This window comes from Euprymna scolopes, chromosome 24 (assembly GCF_053919585.1).
Source record: "Euprymna scolopes isolate OS-2025 chromosome 24, ASM5391958v1, whole genome shotgun sequence".
NCBI lineage: Eukaryota > Metazoa > Mollusca > Cephalopoda > Sepiida > Sepiolidae > Euprymna > Euprymna scolopes.
In genome coordinates this window covers 109,796,036-109,820,876 of record NC_136505.1, presented here as the reverse complement: position 1 = coordinate 109,820,876, position 24,841 = coordinate 109,796,036, and positions in this window count along the sequence as shown.

Sequence of the window (24,841 nt, the reverse complement as noted above, 5' to 3'; positions counted from 1 at the left end):
ATTTTCCAGATATATTTGCGTTACTTAAAAAATGCTAGTTTTATGTTTGGTGTCTTTAAACCCCCACCAACGCTGATGAGGAGACTTTGTTTTATATCAAATGATGAAATTATTGTTTAAGACGTATTGCCCATCTCAATAAAAACATCGTTTCCGAAACAATCGTTCAATTTATTGATTTTGTTTTTTTGATAAGAATTTTTAATTATAAATTATGCATCATTTTACTCATTATATATATACGTATATACATATACACACACATACACACACACATATATATACATATATATATATATATATATATATCACATTTGCTTCTACATAAGCAGTGATAGGTTGCCACAAATTTAAGGAGGTTCTGTAAAATGTGAAAAATAACATTTAGTTGATATGTAAATAAGACTCTATAAGGATTCGGATGTGAGTGTCTGTTGATATATATAAATGAATTGGAAAAGATTGGTGCGGTCAAAGATTGTGATAGAGGTAGTGGGAGACTTGAAAGAATAATAATGCGTGTGTGATGGCTTCCCTAAATAAGAATACTAGTGTGTATCAGTTTAATCAGCAGATAAATGTGAATTTGACATATCTATGTGTAAAGAGGATTCATATTTTATCGGGGTTATTCAGTTATAAAAATGCTTGGAATTTGACTAGCATTCATGTACGTTGTCGGTAAATGTACAATATATGGTACCTTCTTGCATATTTACACCCACAACTATCATCCATACGTACATTTGTGAAAAGTTATACAACAAAGAAGAAAAGTAAAATATGCAACGTTGAAAAAAAGAAAAAAAAGAAGAAATAAAGGAAGAATGAAGACAGGAAAAAAAAGGACGAATGAAAACGAGATAACATAAATAATTTGTTGGTGGTGATTCTAAGGCATGACTTTTCCTCCGTCCCCCTCCACTCCCTCACCCTCACTCCAAGATATCATCTCACATTATAGCTTTTTTACTTATTTACTATGCGAAGCTTTTAAAGATGCTTATCAATGATAATGATGATAACAATAATAATAATAATAATAATAATAATAATAATAATAATAACATCTCCAAATTTATATCATTAATTTATCTCAATGCTTAGATATAATAATCCACTATAATTGTGATAATGATAATTAAAAATGAAGGTAATGGGGGAATACACGTTGGTGACTGCGATATTATGGATGATTCATACTGATAATTTTTTTATAATAATTATATTGATTGGTAATGTTAAGAATAGTGGCAGAAAACTGTTTAAAGTAAAATTAAAAAAATCAAAACATAAAAAATAATGGATTTAAAAAATAGAAATTAAGACTTTAAGGGCAAAAGATATTATATATATATATATATCCAAAAATAAGTTTAGATAATTAATTTGAAGATATGAATATATATATATATATATATATATACCCCTAATTATATCTGTATTATCATTAACAGTAAACATTACTACTTCATTTTATCATTTGCCCATGATAAAATAAGGATATAAAGTAAAAATAAAGAAAAGCTTTTATAAAAGTCCTAATGCACAAAATTTTCTAATTGAAAACTAAAGAGTATGCTATTTTTCTCTCTCTCAGTCAACGCACACGCACGTATATATATATATATATATATATATATATATATATATATATATATGTAGCTATTCTCTATCTATATAAGAGCCAGGTACGTCCAAGGATAGAATACTGTTGCCACATCTGGGCAGGAGCTGCTAGAAAGGACTTGGCCTGCCTTGATAGAGTTCAAAATAGACTTCGTAGCCTCGTAGGGGATGTCCTTTTCTCTTCCTTGCAACCTCTATCTCACAGAAGAGATGTTGCAAGTTTGTCTCTGATGTATCGTTATTTACATGGAAAGTGTTCGACTGAGCTTCGATCTATGGTCCGCCCTCGCCAAAATTTCACAAGAAACACTCGTCTAGCTGTAAACACTATCAATAATTCCCCCCACTCTTTATCTGTGCCTTCCGTTTTCCTGCTTTCCAGCTGACTACAATATGGTTGTCTTCAGGTCTAACGTAAATAAGTTTTTGATGAGCCGTTCAATATAACTTATCAAATTTACCAAATTTTCATTACTAATGATCACTATATTGTCCAATTTATATTGTACACTCTTTAACCTTCATCCTTGAGTTGATTCTTGGCCTTGATAATGTGGTGATGCCTATGTAAAAAAAAAATTTAAAACCCTTAAAGAAGAAAACATTCTGTATCTGATGTAGATAACAAATATTTTTATCTCTGCTATTATATAAAAAAATGTATTTGTCTACATGTCAGTGAGTTCGTACCCTATGGACTCAAAATATTTGTGTCAATATTTTTTTAAATTTTAGAAAAATGTATCTATGTGTCGGACATTGTTCTTAGATGGATTTTTACCGAATAATTATCGAAAAACATTAAAAAAAAGAACAATTCTATTTTCCACTTTTGCAAAGCCCGTGCATTTGATAAGTTTTATCAGCGAATTAACGAATGCGTCCGCTGTGTGCAATCAACAGTATGATCTTTGATATGAGTGGGGCGAGTTTGATATCAATGCGTCTGTTTAAAGCTCGATTGCAGCATGACACTTTAGCTTTTTTTTTAAACTTTAGTTCAAGCCATTATATATAAATATATTTTTTATAAAATTAGCAGTAAGTGCTCTACAGTGCAATATAGAATTGAACATACTGTGAACTAATCACAGCGGAATTGCATGTGAAATTTCCTCCCAATGTACCGCGATGGGATCTCTAGTATTAGAAGGCAATCGATCGATTTGATTAAACAAGGAGCGATTTCACCGATTTCGATGACAATAAAAATATGAGAATGTAAAGCATGCGTTGATCATCATTTAATTCCGATAGTTGATTAGTGAGCCACAAAAACCCACTTACTGTATAGGGATATATATATATATATACATAGTAAAAATAACACACATATATGTATATATATATATATATATATATATATATATATATATATAAAGCTTGACTTATCAGAAAAACATGAAAACATAAAGCCAATAGAAAGTATCATTAAACAGTCTCATGTTATTTTTAACAGAATTTGCTTACAAATACTACTTAAATGACCAACATACACAAATAACACACACACACTCACACACACACACACTCACACACACCCACACCCACACACACACACACATATATATATATATATATATATATATATATATATATATATAACTGCGCAAAACGCTTTATTCCAGATTAGTACATTATCAATATTTCATTAAATATATGTCACTAAAAATAAAAATTGTATAATATAATGACTGCTTTATGGTTAGTTATTTCCCAAAATTATATTTAAATTCATGCGATATTCACAAAGTTATTACATTTTGTTCTTTATCAAGGAATTTCTACTGTCTATCGCTTTATTGTGGGTCTCTTAAAATGGTGTATTAGGGCAAAAATACAGTGTCTACACAGGAAAACTCAAATAAGTTAAATATTTATCAAGATATCCACCATTTTTAAATAACTTAAAACAATATTTTGTCCAACGAAGAAATCAATTGCTTGATCTGAAAAAGAGGTCTGGTTCCGGTAACAGCAACTACTTTCTTTCACAGTGCATCCTTTGAAGTAATTTGCTAAACACCTCTTTTCACTATTGACAAGGGATGTTCAATGGGGTAAAGATCCGGCGAACACGGTGGCCAGCTCATGAGGGTTTCTCCAAAGAAGCCCATAGATTCAAGGAAGGTTGCAGTGGCCTTCGCAGAATGGAATGAGACATTTTCATGCAAAAAATCATCTGAAAGCAACGTGAAAATGGTAGCCATGGTGACAAATGTTTATCCAAAAAGGCCGTGTACGCATTGCTGGTAACTTCTCACCTTCTGGAACTCGGAATAGTCCAACCAACTTATCCCCAATGATTCCACCCTAAAAATGATGCCTCCGCCTCCTTGGTGGCGACGATATCTGTAAGCAGTTGGAGTTCCGTTCGAGTTCCAAACTTTGGTCATCCATTTCGACTGTCAAGAGTAGCACGGGTCTCATCTGTAATTCTGTGCCAAAGTAATTGTTTTTCCCTATGCTGTTTGCTCAATGGAGGCTCTGGAATAGTTTGGATGTGTCTTGCTATTTTATTCAACACACTACATCGGGCCTGCCTGGATTTTGGAGCAATTTCTGCTCGTGTGACTATGGAAGCACTGGTGTTGTTTTTGTTTCGGTTGACTTCCCTACGAATTTTCCTAATATCCCGATGTTAAAGGTTTCTTCAGATGCGCTTATCCTTTCTGGATTAACAGTCTGGGAGTGGCCTTAGTTTAGTTTTGTCTCACAATAACCTGATAACTACCAATAATCGATAATCGAACCCGTTATTTTTATTTATCTATCATCGGTAAAGCCATTATTCCCTGTCGACGCTTAGAAACAATGATAGAACAACGGGCCGTCAAAATTCTACGTTGGGTAAGTTGACAGAGCGTAATATGTTGATTCAAATAACGCACGTAAATGTCTTAATGTTTTTTTGTGTTCTGTTAATTGGAAAGAAGTTGATATTAAATAGCTTTATAAAAGAAACGATAGATTCTTCAGAGTGCAATGTAAAATATCATATTTTTAAATAAATTTTTGCATGGAGTAATACGAAGCTTCTTATCGGGCGGTCTCACGGATTACAATGACAATACAAATATAGAAGTATGAAATATTCGTGGAGTATCATTCAATGGCGGGAAACGGCACGTCTCACTACACGGGAAACGTCACCTACTATATATATATATATATATATATATATATATATATATGTGTATATATATATATATATATATATTTGGGGGAAGATCAATTCAGGTATAAAACAGTAGACACTAAAATTAGCCAAAAGACTATTCGACTGAAACAAAAAGAACATTGTGGTACCTTTCGTCCTACCTTTGTCAAGAAATCTCGTAGGAAATGATTAAAATAAAACAATTACACAATGGAAAAATGGAGGCGGAGAGAGGGACGAAAAAAATTATAAAACTGCACGTGGTTAATTAAATGAATGAATAACCCGGGATATATCGTCCATATTAAGGACCTGAACCGAAATTAAATAAAAAAGTTAACTTATCTGCAAAGAAGTGCAGAAACAAGAAATAAAGACGTTTTCTCTTTCTGGTAAATCAGATCTCTTTGAACAGGTCTAATTTATGCGACAGCTTTTTTTGCCTACAGAGCGATGGTTTGCGCATTATTACATTTACTGCCTCCAAAATATTGAGATGTTGTTTGGAACGGGCCTTGTGTACAATGCGAAAACAACCATCCGAATACGCTTCACCACATGCTTTATAGTCATACAAGTGAGCACTAACTGATGACTCATGAATAGGTGAGCTACGAATGTGCTCCGAAAATGCTCGGAAGTGTTCTGTGAACGCCCAGATGTGTTCACCAATGTGTTAATTCCAGACCCTCTGGGCTTTCGAAAACATGCGGGGACATGCTGTGCCAATATGACTCCTTTTTTTAAATTTTTTCCTCCAGGTGATGAAATATGGACGATATATCACGGGTTATTCATTCATTTAATTAATCCCGTGTACTTTTATAATTTTTTTCACCCCTCTCTTCGCCTCAATTTTTCAATTGTGTAATAGTTTTATTATAATCGCTTCCGATGTGATCTCTTGACAAGGGTCAGACGAAAGGTACCTCGAGTTTCTTTTTTTATTTTAATCGATTTATTTTCGACTATTTTTAGTGTTTATTTTTTTCTCCCTGCATCGATCTTCCCCTAAATTCTAATGACTCCACTTATCTTTTTAAAAACTGTAATATTTTTTTTACCACAAAAAAACTTTTTAAATATATTCGGAGTAGGTACTCAAAGTCTATAACATATAAATTAAATGACATCGTTCGAATTAAGGGTAAGGCTATATCGCTTCGAGCCAAAATAGAATTTCTCAAGGCCTGTTTGGACAACTATGTCGCCTCTGGGTACATTTCTTGGTGTATTTTCAAATTTAAAGCTAGAAATATTATTAACTTGGAACGTGCCTTTATATAGGATGATTGTTGGAATTTTGAGCTCATCCTTGTTTCAACTGTTGCAAATATCGCTGTTTATGGTCGGTTGCGTGGTCAAACCTTACTTTTTTTGATAGATTACGTTTTTCGAAATATTTAACAACTAGCGATAATTTCCGTTGCAATAAAGTTCGTTCTAACAACCAGAAATGGCTTTTTTTTAAATTACATTTTAACCCCAGAAAAGGCACATTTGCACTTTGGTGTAGGAGGCTACTATCAGGGGAAACAACTACTGGGGTACTATGTAGGGATTTGGGCAGCAAGATGTTGGTTCACGTTGCACTTGAACTTCTGCATGTCAGTACAGTTGGGGAAGCAGTGACCTGGAATGGAATTCCAAAGTCTAGCGGTTCTGGGGAAGGAACTACCGGAGTAGAAAGATCTTTTATATCTAGGGATCTCTACTGTGTGGGGTGGGCTTTTGCAGCTTGTCGGGTCTGTCGAGGGTGTTCACGTAGTGGGGGCACAAGTGCTTGCAGTTCATCAGAGCATTCACCATTAAAATACTTGAAGAACATGCAGAGGGATGCAACGTTTCGTCGATGGGACAGAGGCCGAAGCGTTAGATGCCAGTTTAAGGCTTATCAGATTTGCGACTCTCTTTTGAACCCTGTCAATGAGCGAGAGACTAGTAGCCGATGCACCAGCCCAAATATGACATCAATACTCCATACATTGGCGAATGGTTGCCCTATAGAGGTACAGGACACTTTCGGGTGTTAATAGTTTTCTAGCACGGTAGAGAGAGCCCACCTTCCTTGCAGCGGCCCTGGCAATGCCCTCGATGTAATTGTTCCAACCCATGTTTCCTGTGAACGTTAAGCAATGGAGCTTGAAAGACGTACTCTCAGATAAAGAGTCGTTGGCCATTGCTATAGGTGGTAGAGAAGGTTTCTTGTAATTATTGAATGAAACCCAATTTAGTCTTGGCGGCATTGAACGTGACCATCCATTTTTGTCCCCATTCCACTACAGATTGGAGGTCATCCTCTAGTGTTTCTGCCATTTCTTTAGATATATGTTCATTTGTTTTCCTGTCATGCCTGCTACAGAGTGTGGTGTAATCCGCATATATACCCATCTCAGAGGCAATTTGTCGGGGAGGTCATTTATGAATATCAAGAACAGTAGATGTCCAAGGATAGATCCCTGGGACACTCCCGCATTTATATCATATTGTTTAGATGTACGACTGTCGATGACAACCTGGATTTTTCTCTTATCTAAGAAGGATTTAACTATGTTAAGTATTCTACCAGTGATACCGTATGATCTGATTTTCCTGCGGAGACTCTCATGCCATACACTGTCAAAAGCCTTAGATATATCTAGAGCTACCGCTCTGCCCTCTCCCGCTTTGTCCAGTGAATGGTATATGCGTTCAGAGATTACAGTGAGGATGTTTGCTGTTGAACGGGCTTATCTAAATCCATATTGTTGATCGGTCAGAAGTTTAGCATCTGTAGGGCGCTGGACTAGAGCATGGTTAATTAAGGTCTCAAATATTTTGGCAAAAAGTGGGAGGAGGCTAATAGGGCGATAATTTTATGGGTCAGTTCTTTCGCCAGAATGCTTGAATACGGTACCACAGAAGCAGTTTTCCAACAGCCTGGAAAGCAAGATTAATTAGGGCATTTATTGTAGAGTTTGGAGAGAACTGGAGCTACTTCGGCTGAGCAATTTTTTTAATAGCACAGCTGGGATGAGATCGGGTCCACATGCTTTTTAAGTGTCGAGGTTTTTTATGATAGCATGCATCTTTGCAGGGGTGATTTTCAGATCGTCTAGCGTGGCGTCTGTCCGCACAGGAAATTGAGGTAGGGGGTGGTTGGAAGGGTCCAGTGTTGAGTTTGAGGCAAACCGATTGGCAAGCATGTTAGCCTTTTTGGTTGCTGAGCAAACAACCTCGTGATTGTTTGTTATTGGGGGAATTCTCGATTGCCCATTATTTACTACACTGTTGTAGATTTTCCAGAAGTCACGAGTTCCTAGTTTTCGTGCTTCGATGCGTTTTGAAGTGGTTTCCGTGAATTCCCTCTTAGCTGTCGCTATTTCTTTCTTAACGTTACTTCTAGCTTCTATGTACTTCTGTCTGTTTGAACTGGACTTATGTCGGTTAAACCTGCGGAATGCATGCTGCCTTTGAGCAATGGCAGTTGCGCAAGTCGAAGTAAACCATTGGGGAGAGTGGGGCTTGCTATAGAATTTCCGCATGGGAACATGCGCTTCGATTGCAGTTTTGTAACCATTCAGTGGTCTTGTTTTCACACTGTTCAGCAGGAAGAGAAACATATTTCCCCATGGGGCGTCTCTGATAAGATCACTGATTGCTTCCCAATCAGCCTTTTTATAATATCTCGTTGTTTTGAGCACTGGCTCTTCGGTTTGGGGTCTTGAGTTTTGGGCGATTTCAACCATTATCACTGCATGATCAGCGTTCCCAAGTGGGCTGTGATCAAAAACAGATCTAAAAATGATGCGTGTTGTTCTTCCTAATCAAGGAAACAGGTTGGAGAAGTAACAATTTGTGATAGAGAGTGAGATATAGAGAAGCTATGAGTTGCGCTGCCCGCTGCATCTGTGTAAGTACAGAATCCAAGCCAGTTTTTGTGATGGATATTAAAGTCACCAAATACATGTACTTGGGCGCTAGTGTCGAAGGAGACTGCTTTGTTTATTATGGTGCAGTCTTGGGTCGAGGGGAGCGGTAGAGAAAGTAAAAGTAGCTAATGTTGTGTTGAAGAATTAGTCTAAAGCACATAAAGGCTTGATCATCCGTTTTTAGGTTTGTTTCTCTAGTCAATGGAAGTGTATTACGAATGTAATTGTTGCTCTTATTCGCGCCAGGAATAGTTCAAGGATTGAGGTTTATCGTCATGTATTCAATTTGTCTTGTGCTAGTCTTTCTCACAATGAAAAAGTTGTATTAGCTAGGGGAGTGAATGTAGGCATCCCCCACTCTTAGGATTGATAGAGAAAGTAATTTTGCCAAATTCGAGATATTTAACTCACAGCTCAAACATCATAAACTACGGTCCAATGATAATATTTTTATATATTAAGGCAAGGTTAGCTGAACTGGCGCATAGGTTCGCTAATTCCCCTATCAATACTAGTGAGTTTTCATGGACTAAGGTCCATTATCAAGCTGCCAAGCTCCTGTAGTCTGAAAAGGATATTTATATTACTAAGCAGGATAAAGGTGCTGGTGTAGCCATTCTCAATTCGAATGATTATATCGGGAAAATATTGGATATTCTAAACAATGATTCAAAATTTAAGAAGCTTGGCGACATATCAGTTGACAATACTTCGGACAGTCAAATGAAACTACAGAAACGTTTCCTTCAGTTACATAGGATGAAATTTATTTACAAGGATACTTATGACAGGATCCGGCCCGTGGGTTCACAGCGACCTAGAATATACGGGCTTCCTAAGATCCATAAGAATTTAAGACCCATTTTTTGCATGATTGGCTAACCTCAACACGAATTGGCCAAATAGTTGTCTGAGATCCTTGAACCTGTACTAAAAAACTTTTCAGTTAATCGTATTGCTGATTCCTTCCGTTTCGCTTCTACAATGCGGGAACTGGATTGTAATTCACAAACTAACTTCCTATGTTCGTTCGATGTTAATAACTTGTTCACAAATGTGCGCCTTGGGGAGACCATTAAAATATGTGCTGACATGCTTTATCGTAGCACATTGACCCCCTCCCACTTTTCATGAGAATATTGTCCTTAAACTAATGGAATTAGCCGCCAAGTCGGTTTGCTTTAGATTTAATGATGTAATGTATCAGCAGGTCGACGGGGTGGCTATGGGCTGTCCTTTGGGTCCTATCTTAGCCAATATCTTCTCATGCTTTCAGGAGTCATTACTCTTCACTAAACCTTTCCGTTATTGGTGGTATGTGGATGACACTTTTGTCATCTTCAAATCTTGTGACGAATTAAGCGATTTTTTTCTGAATTTGAATAGTCTCAATTCTGCCCTCAAATGCACTATAGAGGAAGAGCAAAATGACTCTTTACCGTTTTTAGAGGTCTGGTGAAAAGAACAGAGAATCGGTTTAGTACAACTCATACAGAAAACCGACAGTTACAGGCCTGTATATAAGTTGGGATTCTTTCGCCCCTACGAAGAGAAAAATCAGTTTGATCAAGGCTCTGGTCCACCGTGTCCTCATGATTTGCTCGCCAAGCAAACTTGATAATTAATTGAGGAGGATAGCTGATATTCTTGCGAAAGACGTTTCCCTGAGGGTGTAATCTCTAAGCATGTTCGCAAAGCTTTTGTTACATTTAATACCAACCCTTTTTTCGGTTTGGCTAAGACTCCAGTTTATTTTAAACTCCCTTATATTGGTTCTATCAGTAAAAGGTTTGTCGATAAAATTACCTCGGTTTTATGTCTCTGTTTCTATGCGGTGCAGCCTCGTGTAGTGTTCGGCACTAAAACTGCCTTTCCAGTTTTAAAGAAAGATACATTTCCCACCCCACAGAAAAGTTTTGTTTTATATGAATTTAAATGTCAGTGTGATGCTGAATATGTGGTCCGTACGTTTCAACGGCTGGGAGTCAGATTGGCAAATTGAACCGTTTAAAGACAGAAACGAACCGCTAATTTTTATTAATTTATATATGAATATGTGCATACATTTACGTATACAAACAAATACTCACATGCACAAATATATACATTTATATGCATATATACACACAAATGTATGTCTATATACACTATATATATGCTAACAATTACACATGCATATACATGTTTGCGCATATATTTACACGTAGAGATAGCTACACATATATACACAAGTTTACATAAGCGGATGTAGGGAGAGAGAGAGAGAGAGAGAGAGGGAGTGTGTCTGTTTTTGTCTGTGGGTGCCTGTGTATGTATATGCTTTATGGTTCCGTTAACAGACTTGCTTGAATAAAATGGCTGAGTTCATTATTCACACACAATACACAAACACACATATTTACATAATATATTGCTACGTTCAAATGAATTATCCTACAGTTGGCACAATATTAGAGATAACACTTTTACGATTCTGTTAAGTGTTTTCAGCTTTTATTTCCGTAAACTTTTCTTTTATTTATAAATCATTTTGTTCGTGTTTATCACATTTTCAATCGTTATTCCTTGTTTTTTCTTCTTTTTTTTTAATATTCGCTGTACATTTACTCTGAGTGTTTGCACTTTTCTTGGTTAAAAATTATTGTGTTTATATCTTCATATCTTTGTTTAATCCTATTTCAAGCTGTAATATTTAAGTATATGTTCTTTATAAAATTTACAGCCGAAGCATGGCTAAATGCCATTCATACCGAATAAACTCGTGTCCAATTTAGGTTAAGGTAAAATCACCCTTGCATTCAATCCAGTTGGGCACGTATTCCATACTATTAGCAGAAACATACAGATAACCACTACATTTGCAGAACTGCTTACCGAACATTCATTTTTATAAAGTTATGACGCTAACATACGAGGCTATAGAGGTAAGTGTCTAAACTGCGAATATGAGGGGGCAGGAATGAGGAATAATACAAGACAATTTAAATTTTAAATGGCAGAAACACTAGAGGAAGACTTCCAATCTGTAGTGGAATGGGGACAAAAGTTGTTGGTCGCGTTCAATGTTGCCAAGACTGAACTAGTTTCATTCAATAATTACAAGAAACCCTCTCTACCACCCATAGCAATGGCCAACGACTCTTTATCTGAGAGTCCATCTTTCAAACTCCTTGGCCTAACGTTCACAGGAAACATGAGTTCGAACAATTACATTGAAGGCATTGCCAGGGCCGCTGCTAGAAAAGTGGGCTCTCTCTACCGTGCTATAAAACTACTAACACCCGAAAGTATCCTGTACCTCTATAAGGCCACCATTCGCCCATGTATGGAGTATTGCTGCCACATCTGGGCTGGTGCATCTGCTACCAGTCTCTCGCTCCTTGACAATGTTCAAAAGAGAGTTGCAAACCTGATAGGCCCTGAACTGGCATCTAAGCTTCAGCCTCTGTCCCATCGACGAAATGTTGCATCCCTCTACCTTTTCTACAAGTATTTTAGTGGTGAATGCTCTGACGAACTGCAATCTCTTGTGCCCCCACGACGTGAGCACCCTCGACAAACCCGACAGGCTGCTAAATCCCACCCCCACACTGTAGAGATCTCTAGATGTAAAAGATCTTTTTACTCCAATAGTTTCTTCCCCAGAACCGCTAGACTCTGGAATTCCATTCCAGGTCCCTGCTTCCCCAACAGTACTGACGTGCAGAAGTTCAAGTGTAACGTGAACCGACATCTTGCTGCCCAAATCCCTAGATAGTACCCCAGTAGTTGTTTCCCCTGATAGTAGCCCCCTACACCAAAGTGGCAATTTGCCTTGTTTGGGGTGAAAATGTAATAAAAAAAAAAAATAAAATAAATAAATAAATTTTGATTTCAAAATTGTACCTGGAAAATGATATTTTCTGGCAATTTCTTTTTTTTTATTATGAGGTTTTAGCTAGTGTCAAAATGTATATTTGTAGATGGCTGATGGATAAAACATATAATCCAAGGTGTGGTTAAAAAGCGGAGAAATTACGGTAACTCTTTTTTCATCGATTTCAGACGTGGCAACTATCGGTTATTTTCAGCTCAGCTCGCTTTAGTAGTTCGTCATGAAGAGAGTGACATGCAGGCATTATTGCAAATTGCAAGTTATACGATTTATATATTTAGATTAATATCAGATGAACAAAAAAATGTCACAAATTATTGACCACTTTATTTCTACAATTAAACTCCATTTGATAATCGAAGCGGGGATATATAAAGTCCAATGTTTATACAGATAATCTAGACACACTATGACATTTTGAAGACAACATTCGAAGCGTTATTGTAAAAATGCAGCCTCATTACATGCATAGAATATATGAAAGTTATACCTTTTAATTACCCCATATACTCACAATCCCCGATCGCCATATGCCCGAAATTCCACTTAAATCATTAATTCCAGACATTAAACCTTATTATAACCCACACATTTGTACAATAATAAATGTTGTTTAATTCAGTTTAATTTAATATTTAAATCCAATTTTTGTAAATCGGTCTTATAATTAAATTTCGTCCTTTATATTCATCAATTTTAAAGTCATGTAACTTGCATACCTTTCTTTAGGAAATTGTTCTGTTTGAGAAAATCTTAAGTTTTTACAAATATTTTCTCTTGAATGTGATATTAGATGCTTTCAATTAGTTTCAAGGCGTTTTTTATGGCCATTTTTATTTAAAGTACACGCATAAAAGTGTAGCCCTCCCCCTTTCAAATAATCTTCTCCGGATAAAATGCACTTGTACCTTTCCAACAAATTCGGAAATATCAGGCAATTCCTCTTGTATGGGTGTGTCAATGACCTTTGTCATACCCTCTTTCATTTCCTTAATTGTATAATAACGACAGCATGTAAGCTTTTTCTTGAGCTTACGGAATAACCAAATGTCACATGAAGCAAGGTATTGACAAGAGGGAGGATGAGGGACTGTTTTGATGCCTGTCTGGTAAATTAGTCCGTAATAACGATGGTGAACTCTTTGGACAAACTTCGTGCAAATCCTCCGCATCTTATGTCCCTGGTGAATAATTGTATAAACTACTGAATCTATGGAAACACGACAGTCCTTATTCATGAATTCATTTTTTTGGCCAATTAATTTTGGTGCTCCGAATGGCTTACTCCTCTCACACCTCTTATAATCTCAGGGATTCCTTTCCTTCCTCAAATACTTTATGCTACTAAAAACTGAAGCTCGATTCATGCTGGATGATCCCAAAGCAGTCCATACAGGTATATTTATGTTTTTCAAGTTCAATTACAGACTTTTAATCATATAATCTTTTTTAAATAACCTCAAATCCTTATTGCATTCTTGAATTTTACCAGCTGTGAGAATCAGGCTTTAGTTAGGTGTATTTTACTTCCTGTTGTAGCTTATTTTTTTTAGCAAATAATCATCCAAACTGGTCGGAAATCTCATAAGTTTTATAGCAATGACATTGTGACTTTTAAGAGTCTATGGCTATTTTAAACGTCTGTACTAAAAAGTCTAAAACTTACTGAAGAAAACTTTTTTATATATTATGTTTTAAATCGTGTTTTGTTTTCATAATCATTGATTTAAATTATTCCAGACAACTGGTATCATTTATGCATAATTTCCCCATCGTTTCTGACACTACAACCTTCATCTTTTTCAGGTGCATCATTTGTAACCTGTCAGTTAAATGTGAGACAGTGCAGCCTGAGTCGGTTGATATCGGGGATTCCGAATTAATTACTATATGCGATTGTCAAGTAGGCTAAGTATGTTGCAGCGAATGCCCATAAACAACTAGTACAGTTTTACTTGCTTATTTCGAACGTATATGAAGAGATTGAATTTAAAAAATGCACTTCTATTTTTTAATTCAGCATATAGGATCAGTTTCAGTAAAACTTCTAATTTTTTATAGATGTTTAATTTTAATTAAGGTACTTTTGCAGAACTGGAACCAATCGTAACTAACTGTCCGCTCGGCTAAACTCGGGACATGACGTCAACTACCGGTTTTCAGCAAGCTTTGCCGTTTATGTAACGTGTAACAACGCTATTCAAGAGAAAGCATCGAAGAAAACATTTCGATAAAATGAAATCACAAGAAACAAATAAAGCAAAACTATAACGAAAATAAAAAAAACAACAATCTACCTTAACAATTTCTGTTTTTATTCTTGAAACAATTTTTAAGTGAAAAAAAAACAATTCAGTTGTATTTTTACAATCAATTTTTGAGGGCAAAGAAAACAATAAGAAAACCAGTTTTTAAAGTGTTTTTTAATGCATTTCTATTTTTATTATTTTTACAAATGTAAAGTAAACTTAAATCTTTTTTTCCTTTCAGAAATATTTGTTCCCGTAAAGTGGGACTGGGCGAGCTATTTTCTATAAATTAAATTAAATTATATAGCCGGAATATTTCCTTAGGATTAGTAATTCTTTTCTACGGTTGTATCAGACGATGTAATACTGGGATAAAAAAAAAGATAACGGATGTCGAAGAAACTTTGCCGACACATAAATTCAAAAAGATAACTGTCTAAAGCTCCTGGCTGGTCCAGTTGATATGTTTCACAATATCTCTCCAAAGATAGTCTGCTACTTTGCCGCGAACTGCTCGGCATCTTACATCAGATGACAGTCAACCCCGAACGCATGACGCCATGTTCCGAGCAGAGCCGAGCAGACGGTTAGTTACGATTAGTTATAATTCTGGAAAAGTACCTTTATTAAAATAATAATAATACCAGAAAAAAAATTAAGAAATAATAATAATAATTATTATTATTATTATAAGTTTTTTTAAATAGATTTTATGTGACATTTACTTTTTTAATATGACCTTTTAGTAAAAGACAAAAAAGTCTTCTTAATAGCGGCTTACTGTTAATAATTCGCTAACAGTGTCACGTGATACGTTCATTGTTGCACTTTAATAATTTATCTACTTTATTCATCTTAATAATTTATCTACTTTATTCATCTTAATAATTTATCTACCTTATTCATCTTAATAATTTATCTACCTTATTCATCTTAATAATTTATCTACCTCATTCATCTTAATAATTTATCCACTTTATTCATCTTTATAATTCATCTAAATTATTAATCTTAATAATGTATCTACTTTATTCATCTTAATAATTTATCTACTTTTTCATCTTAATAATTTATCTACTTTATTCCTCTTAATAATTTATCTTCTTTAATCATTTAAATAATTTATCTACTTTATTCATCTTAATGATTTATATAACTTATTCATCTTAATAATTTATCTACTTTATTAATCTTAATAATGTATCTCCTTATTAATCCTTATAATGTATCTACTTTATTCATCTTAATAATGCATCTACTTATTAATCTTAATAATGTATATACTTTATTCATCTTAATAATTTATCTACTTATTAATCTTAATAATGTATCAACTTTATTCATATTAATAATTAATCTACTTATTAATCTTAATAACGTATCTACTTTATTCATCTTAATAATTTATCTACTTATTAATCTTAATAATGTATCTACTTTATTCATCTTAATAATTTATCTACTTTATTCATCTTAATAATGTATATACTTTATTCATCTTAATAATTTATCTACTTATTAATCTTAATAATGTATCAACTTTATTCATATTAATAATTAATCTACTTATTAATCTTAATAACGTATCTACTTTATTCATCTTAATAATTTATCTACTTATTAATCTTAATAATGTATCTACTTTATTCATCTTAAAAATTCATCTACTTTATTCATCTTAATAATTTATCTACTTTATTCATCTTAATAATTCATCTACTTATTAATCTTAATAATGTATCTACTTTATTCATCTTAATAATTAATCTTCTTTAATCATCTTAATAATGTATCTACTTTATTCAACTTAATAATTTATCTACCTTATTCATCTTAATAATTTATCTACTTATTAATCTTAATAATGTATCTACTTTATTCATCTTAATAATTTATCTACTTTATTCATCTTAATAATTTATCTACTTATTAATCTTAATAATGTATCTACTTTATTCATCTTAATAATGCATCTACTTTATTTAAATTAATAATTCATCTACTTATTAATCTTAATAATGTATCTACTTTATTCATCTTAATAATTTATCTACCTTATTCATCTTAATAATTTATCTACTTATTAATCTTAATAATGTATCTACTTTATTCATATTAATAATTTATCTACCTTATTCATCTTAATAATTTATCTACTTATTAATCTTAATAATGTATCTACTTTATTCATCTTAATAATTTATCTACCTTATTCATCTTAATAATTTATCTACCTTATTCATCTTAATAATGCATCTACTTTATTCATCTTAATAATTTATCTACCTTATTCATCTTAATAATTTATCTACTTATTAATCTTAATAATGTATCTACTTAATGTATCTTAATAATTGATCTACCTTATTCATCTTAATAATTTATCTACTTATTAATCTTAATAATGTATCTACTTTATTCATCTTAATAATTGATCTACCTTATTCATCTTAGTAATTTATCTACTTATAAATCTTAATAATGTATCTACTTTATTCATCTTAATAATTTATCTACCTTATTCATCTTAATAATTTATCTACTTATTAATCTTAATAATGTATCTACTTTATTCATCTTAATAATTTATCTACCTTATTCATCTTAATAATTTATCTACTTATTAATCTTAATAATGCATCTACTTTATTCATCTTAATAATTTATCTACCTTATTCATCTTAATAATTTATCTACTTATTAATCTTAATAATGTATCTACTTTATTCATCTTAATAATTTATCTACCTTATTCATCTTAATAAGTTATCTACTTATAAATCTTAATAATTTATCTACTTTATTCATCTTAATAATTTATCTACCTTATTCATCTTAATAATTTATCTACCTTATTCATCTTAATAATGTATCTACTTTATTCATCTTAATAATTTATATACTTATCATTCTTAATAATTTATCTACCTTATTCATCTTAATAATTTATCTACCTTATTCATCTTAATAATTTTTCTACCTTATTTATCTTAATAATTTATTCATCTATATAATTATCCTACCAAATCTATCTCATATATTTACCTTCCTTATTTATCTTAATAATGTATCTATCTTATTCATCTTAATAATTTATCCACCTTATTCATCTTAATAATTTATGTACTTTATTTATCTTAATAATGTATCTACCTTATTCATCTAATGGACAATTTAATTGTTGTATTATTGTTACTTACGAGAAAATGTTTAATATATCGGCTACTCGATTTTTCTCGTTACATGATAGCAAGTAGATATTAATATCACATTTTTTTATCTGAAGCGTCCATGTTGGACTAATAAAACAACTCGGCTTCCTGAGTAAAATACACTAAGCAACGATGTTTTATCCCTTTCTGTTGAAAGCCTCAATTACGTTTTGCAAAGGCAAGCACAATAACAAGAATTCTTCTGTACTAGACAATCTTCACTAAACACCGTGAATGAATATTTGAAGATATTATGTTGATGCAAAAATACTGGCGTTTTTATATATTAGTTCAACTTTAAAAACTGACATTATTTTTGGACCAACTAATATCAAATACATGAATAATAAAAATATTTGCCAAAATGGTGTAATCTGAAAATGAACCGTTATGCCGTACCAAAAGACACCCAGGCTAAACAATTATTCCATATTTCAACACACAACCCCCGTTGTTATGCTTATACATATTTCAAGACGTAAACAACGTTGTTATACATACGCACATTTCAATATATAAACAACGTTGTTATGCTTATACGTATTTAAAGATGTAAACAAAGTTGTTTGGCGTCTATGTATTTAAAAATATAAACAACGTTGTCATGCTTATACTAAATTCAAGATATAAACAACGTTTTTATGTTCATACATATTTCAGGATATAAAACAACGTTGTTATGCTCATACATATTTTAAGATATAAGCAACGTTGCTATGCGTATAGATATTTCAAAATATGAACAACGCAGTTATGCTGACACAAATTTTAAGATATAAACAACATTATCATTCTTATACATATTTCAAGATATAAACAACATTGTTATTCTTATGTATATTTTAAGATATAAACAACATTGTTATTCTTATAAATATTTTAAGATATAAACAACATTGTCATTCTTATACATATTTTAAGATATAAACAACATTGTTATTCTTATACATATTTTAAGATATAAACAACATTGTTATTCTTATACATATTTTAAGATATAAACAACATTGCTATTCTTATACATATTTCAAGATATAAGCTACGTTGTTATGCTTTTAACCACGTTTCTCCAGAATTACTTGATTTGACAGTAAATAAGTCGAAAGCATTGTATATTCTGTAAATCGAAACAGTCAACTAAAACACAATTAAGGTATACGAAAATGTAAGCATGTTGAAGCAGAATTTTTTTTTTCAAAATTAATGGACTCGATATTAAATAACCTAAAGAGAGTTGATATGCTATAAAACAAAATAACCAAACACAACGTATTTTTATGCAGTTATTTGCATTGCTGCTCTATTGTGTAAGATATTTTTACATGTTGGATAATAGAGGACACGTACTCAATTGTACTAAATATTCACATTTGGTTGGCCTAGTCATGAAAAAAGCCTATTATAAGATGCTTAAATATATACAAAATTTGCTATGCTCTTTCAGTCTAAATGTTTTGCAAAAACAGCACTATTTTAACCTAAATAATGACGGATAGTTTTACAGCGAATGTCTCGCGTATAGATACAGTCAGTGACGCGTCTTAAAATGTTCTGAAAATAAACCGTCTTACATTTGCCAAAATCTATAGCTGACAAACAGAAGACGGACAACCATTTTTCGCCAAGGGGGGATCAGTTAACACAATTTGACTTGCAAATGATTCCTACTCTGGTGAATTCGATCTTCGCCTTTTGCTTTCTGGGTAGCCGGGATTGGCCTTGAGCCATATGAGGCAAATCTCAATGGATGCAATAGAATAATCCGACATGAGATTTTGTTCAACGGCAGAAAAAAGAACGAATAAGAAATTTTCTGATAAAATATTTACTATTGGAAATTTTGAATATCCCAATACCGCTTTCATAACAGAAAAGATGTCGTTAGTCTTTTTCTGCTCTGTTAGTTTTTCATATTAAGTGCTTCAGCGAGCCCCATTCTAGGATTAACCACTTAAAATAGTCACAACAAAAAAATGTTGAGATAAAACCACTATAAAAGGTTCCTTTCTTTCTTTGTGAGCAAATTACTAGGTATTAGGCAATGAACATTTGTTGAAGAAATGAAAAAAAACTAACTGCTTCTTTTCTTGAAATTTTTTACAATCAGAACTTTGGATCACAGTAATGTTGTACACGTTTATACACGGGACTTACACGTTGTATGCCGTCCACATCACAAAGGAAACCAATAGAAACAATATCGCGAACTCACATTTTCGTGTTGTAACAATATTTCAACCGTCATTATACTGTAACACGTGACTTCTCATTACTACTGCTGCGTCACCCACATCTTTAACTGTATATTGAAAGTGCTCTCGAACGTGATCCCGAACGTATTTTGTCTGTTTCACACGTTCGTTTTATTGTCTTTCTCTCTATGCTTACGGTGACGTCATTTCGCATTTTGTATGCAATTTGCATACGTGCGTCTAGCTTTTGATCCCTAGTTTTTTTGTTCTATCTTTATTTTCATATTATGTGCTTAACTGGACTATCACCGCTGCATTTCCACTCTAATTAGTTCCCAGTGAAAATTCGGTTCGTTATAGCCACTGTAATTTCTATCTTCATTAATTTTCTGAACAGATACATAGAGGACCTTGCAAAGGCTGCTGCAAAGAAGGTGGGTGGTATTTATTTGCTTCTCTACCGAGCAAATAAGGCACACGGCCGATTTTTAATGTGAGGAGTGAAAGGGAAATGGGGGCCAACTCCCCGGGGAGTAGGGGAGCTGTATAGTGACAATTGGTATGAAGGGTTGCCCCTACATTGACCAAGGTCTTATATGTTGGGTCGCCCCCACATATGGTCTTTGCTTGCAGTATCTGCCGGAAGAGATACTACACTTTGATCTTGGCGCGAAGGCCACAAAGGTCGCTCTTCTTGCAAAGAAGGAGAGTTCTTCTATCGAGCTAGAAGACTACTCACGCCTGAATGTATCCTATACCTTTACAAGGCCACCATTCACCCATGTATGGAGTATTGTTGCCACATTTGGGATGGGGATTCTACCACTAGTCTCTCCCTCTTAGATAAAGTCCAAAAGAGAGCTGTCAATCTAATCGGGCTCACTTTATCAACTAAGCTTCAGCCCCTGTCCCATCCCCGCAATGTTGCATCACTGGTCCTGTTTTACAAATATTTTAATTGAATGTGTTTTGATGAACTCGTTTCATTTGTTCCCCGTACATATCCCCGACAAAGCCGCTTAGCAATAATATTTTATACCTTCACTGTTCTTGTCCCTAAATGCCAGAAAGTGTTATATCCTAATAGTTTCTTCCATCGAACAGCTAGACTTTGGATTCCCTTCCTGCTGCCTGCTTCCCTGCCTGTACTGCTGTGCAGAAGTTTAAATGTAATATAAACAAACATCTTGTAATTTTCTCCTAGATGTGGCCCAAAATAATAGACCCATTACGTTCAAATGGCGATATGCTTTGTAAGGGGTGAACATAAGTAAGAAAAATTCTAAAAATTGAATCAACGTTTATTTTTAACACCTGAAATAACCAAGAGTCTGCTTCCCAGCTTACATAAAAAGTAGCCGATTTAAAGTCTAATGTTACCAAATTCTTTGCTGTAACGCTTACTACGACATTTCATATATTGATCATATAACACTTGCTTTATAATTCAAAAGTGTTTTCTTTGCCAATATTAACCCTTATTCATGACTGGCTTTTTGGTCCAGGAAAAAGGCGAAACATTTGTCCAAAGAGTGAAGCATAAAACCCAAAGAATTAGAATTTGTATATCAATATCAAAAGTGTTAATTAATTAACAGTGAAACTTATATTATTTGACACATGAGCATAGCATCGCCTACACTGTTCAAGACATTAATCATAAAGACTACTTCTATAATATCCGAAGGCGTCTCAATCATTAACACCTACAGCAGAGCACGTAAAAAATATTGGATTTCGTTGACGAAGATTCTGACACGAATCTAAAATTTGTTTTAATAAATAAATGTATTTGATTATTTTTAAATAATCTCCTGTTGTTTTTGGGTCTTTTTAACCGTCAAATTTTGAATTTGTATATATATATATATATATATATATATATATATATATATATAGAGAGAGAGAGAGAGAGAGAGAGGCAGAGAGAGAGAGAAATAATGTTAGTATGTTATTTTTGTTTATGATAAATAAGAAATCTGTATAAATTAAAGTATAATATTTATGCATATATACGACCAGCAACGCCAAGAGGCTTGCCAGTGAATTATCAGCTTAAGTTTCTTCTTTTTCTCATGATCCTACACACACACACACACACACACACACACACATATATATATATATATATGTATATATATACACATATATATATATATATATATATATATATAAAATTAATATTAGTAACGTAACTATTTCTTAACGTATAGCACTTCAAAACTACAGGGTAGAACGATAAATGTCGCCTTAAAAAATGACATCTTTATTTTAAAATTTTAGTAAAAAAATAATCTAGGAAACTTGACTATGTAGTCGAGCTGACATCTATTCAATGTAGCCGCCTTATTCCTTTATTACCGAACTTGGAGCATGCTTTTTCCAGAAGCGCCCGCGGGAGTTCGTCGAATACACGGCAGATGATGGCAATCAGGCTAGCTTTTGTGTTGTGGAAAGTCATGTTAGTGGTTTTCTCGACGTATGACTAAATGAAGTTGTTCAGCAGATTCAGGTTGGCTGAGGTGGGGGCAGTGGGGAAGGGTGCAAAATCGCAGCACCCCATCTGAAACCAAGCCTTAGTCTGTCTGGAGTTACGGTCGGGTGTCGAATCCTACTGCAACACACATGGTCTTCTAGCGGCTACCTGAATTCATCAGGGAATCACCACACTCTTCAGCACATCCAAGTGCACTTTGGTGTTGACTCAAGCCAACTTCAAAGATGTGAAGCTGAATAACGTGGGCCTTACTTGAACCCAGAGACAATAATCGTGGCCGGAAATAATGTGGCCCTTACTTGACCCCAAAGACCATAACCGTGGCCGGAAATAACGTGGCCATTACTTGAACCCCAAGACCATAACCGTGGCCGGAAATGATGTGGCCCTTACTTGAACCCAAAGACATAATCTCGGCCGGAAATCATGTGGCCCTTACTTGACCACAAAGACCATACCTGTGGCCGGAAATAACGTGCCCTTTACTTAAACCCAAAGACCATAACCGTGGCCAGAAATAATGTGTCCCTTACTTGAACCCAAAGACCATAACCGTGGCCGGAAATAACGTGGCCCTTACTTGAACCCAAAGACCAACACCGTTGCTGGAAATAATGTGGCTCTTACTTGAACCCAAAGACCATAACCGTTGCTGGAAATAATGTGGCTCTTACTTGAACCCAAAGACCATAACCGTGGCTGGGAATAATGTGGCCCTTACTTGAACCAAAAGACCATAACCCTTCCCGGAAATAATGTGACCTTTACTTGAACTCAAAGACCATAATCGTGGCCGGAAATAATATGGCCCTCACTTGAACCCATACCAAAGACCGTAACCGTGGCTGGAAATAATGTGGCCCTTACTTGAACACATACCAAAGACCATAACCGTGGCTGGAAACTTTGTTTTTATCACCCTGGGCACATCTGTTATTTTTGGCAATCCAACGATGCATTTTTAGAGTACTGTTGTCATGACTTGGATCGGTAAATGCCCTGAGTTGTACAGCGGCGCATCTTCGCTCTTGCTCGTTGGGAATTGTGTCACTTACAGACATGACAATCCCTCCTATCGCTCTTAGAACTATGAGATGGTTTGCAACAAAAAAAAGAACACCGGTCTTCATACAACGGAAATTAAATCCTGTCGTATTTCCTAGGGCAATATTTTAATCGTTCAATACTGTACATACTTATAGATCTTTCGAATAGTATTTCAAATTGTAATCGTAATTCAAGGAGAATAAATTAAAAAATATTTTTTTTTAAATTTTTTTTTACATAGGCATCACCACATTATCAAGGCCAAGAGGCCACTCAAGGATAAGGGTTAAAGAGTGTACAGTAGAAATTGGACATTATAGTAATCATTGGTAATGAACATTTGGTAAAGTTAACTTATATGGAACGGCTCATCAAGAACTTATTTACGTTAGACTTGAAGACAACCATATTGTAGTCAGTCGGAAAGCAGGAAAACGGAAGACAATTCCACAGGCGTGCAGTTCTAAGAAAGAAGCTTTGTTCATGGAATCTACGTTTAGGTTTAGGCACAGATAAAGAATGGGTGGAATTATTGATAGTGTTTACAGCTAGACGAGTGTTTCTTGTGAAAGTTTGGCGAGGGGGGACCATAGATTGAAGCTCAGTCGAACACTTTCCATGAAAATAACGATACATCAGAGACAAACTTGCAACATCTCTTCTGTGAGATAAAGGTTGCAAGGAAGAGAAAAGGACATCTCCTACGAGGCTACGAAGTCTATTTTGAACTCTATCAAGGCAGGACAAGTCCTTTCTAGCAGCTCCTGCCCAGATGTGGCAACAGTATTCCATCCTTGGACGTACCTGGCTCTTATATAGATAGAGAATAGCATCAGCAGTGAGATATTTACCGGATCGATAGAAAGATCCAACCATTTTTCCAGCGGCCTTGGCAACAGATTTGATGTACGTGTTCCATTTAAGATCAGGAGTAATGGTCAAGCCCAGAAGCTTTTCAAAACTTGAGGCCTCCTGAAGACGAGAGCCATTCATTTCAATTGATGTCAGATGTGGATCATAATGTTGATGATGTAAAGAGAGAAGCTTGGTTTTAGATGCATTAAAAGTAA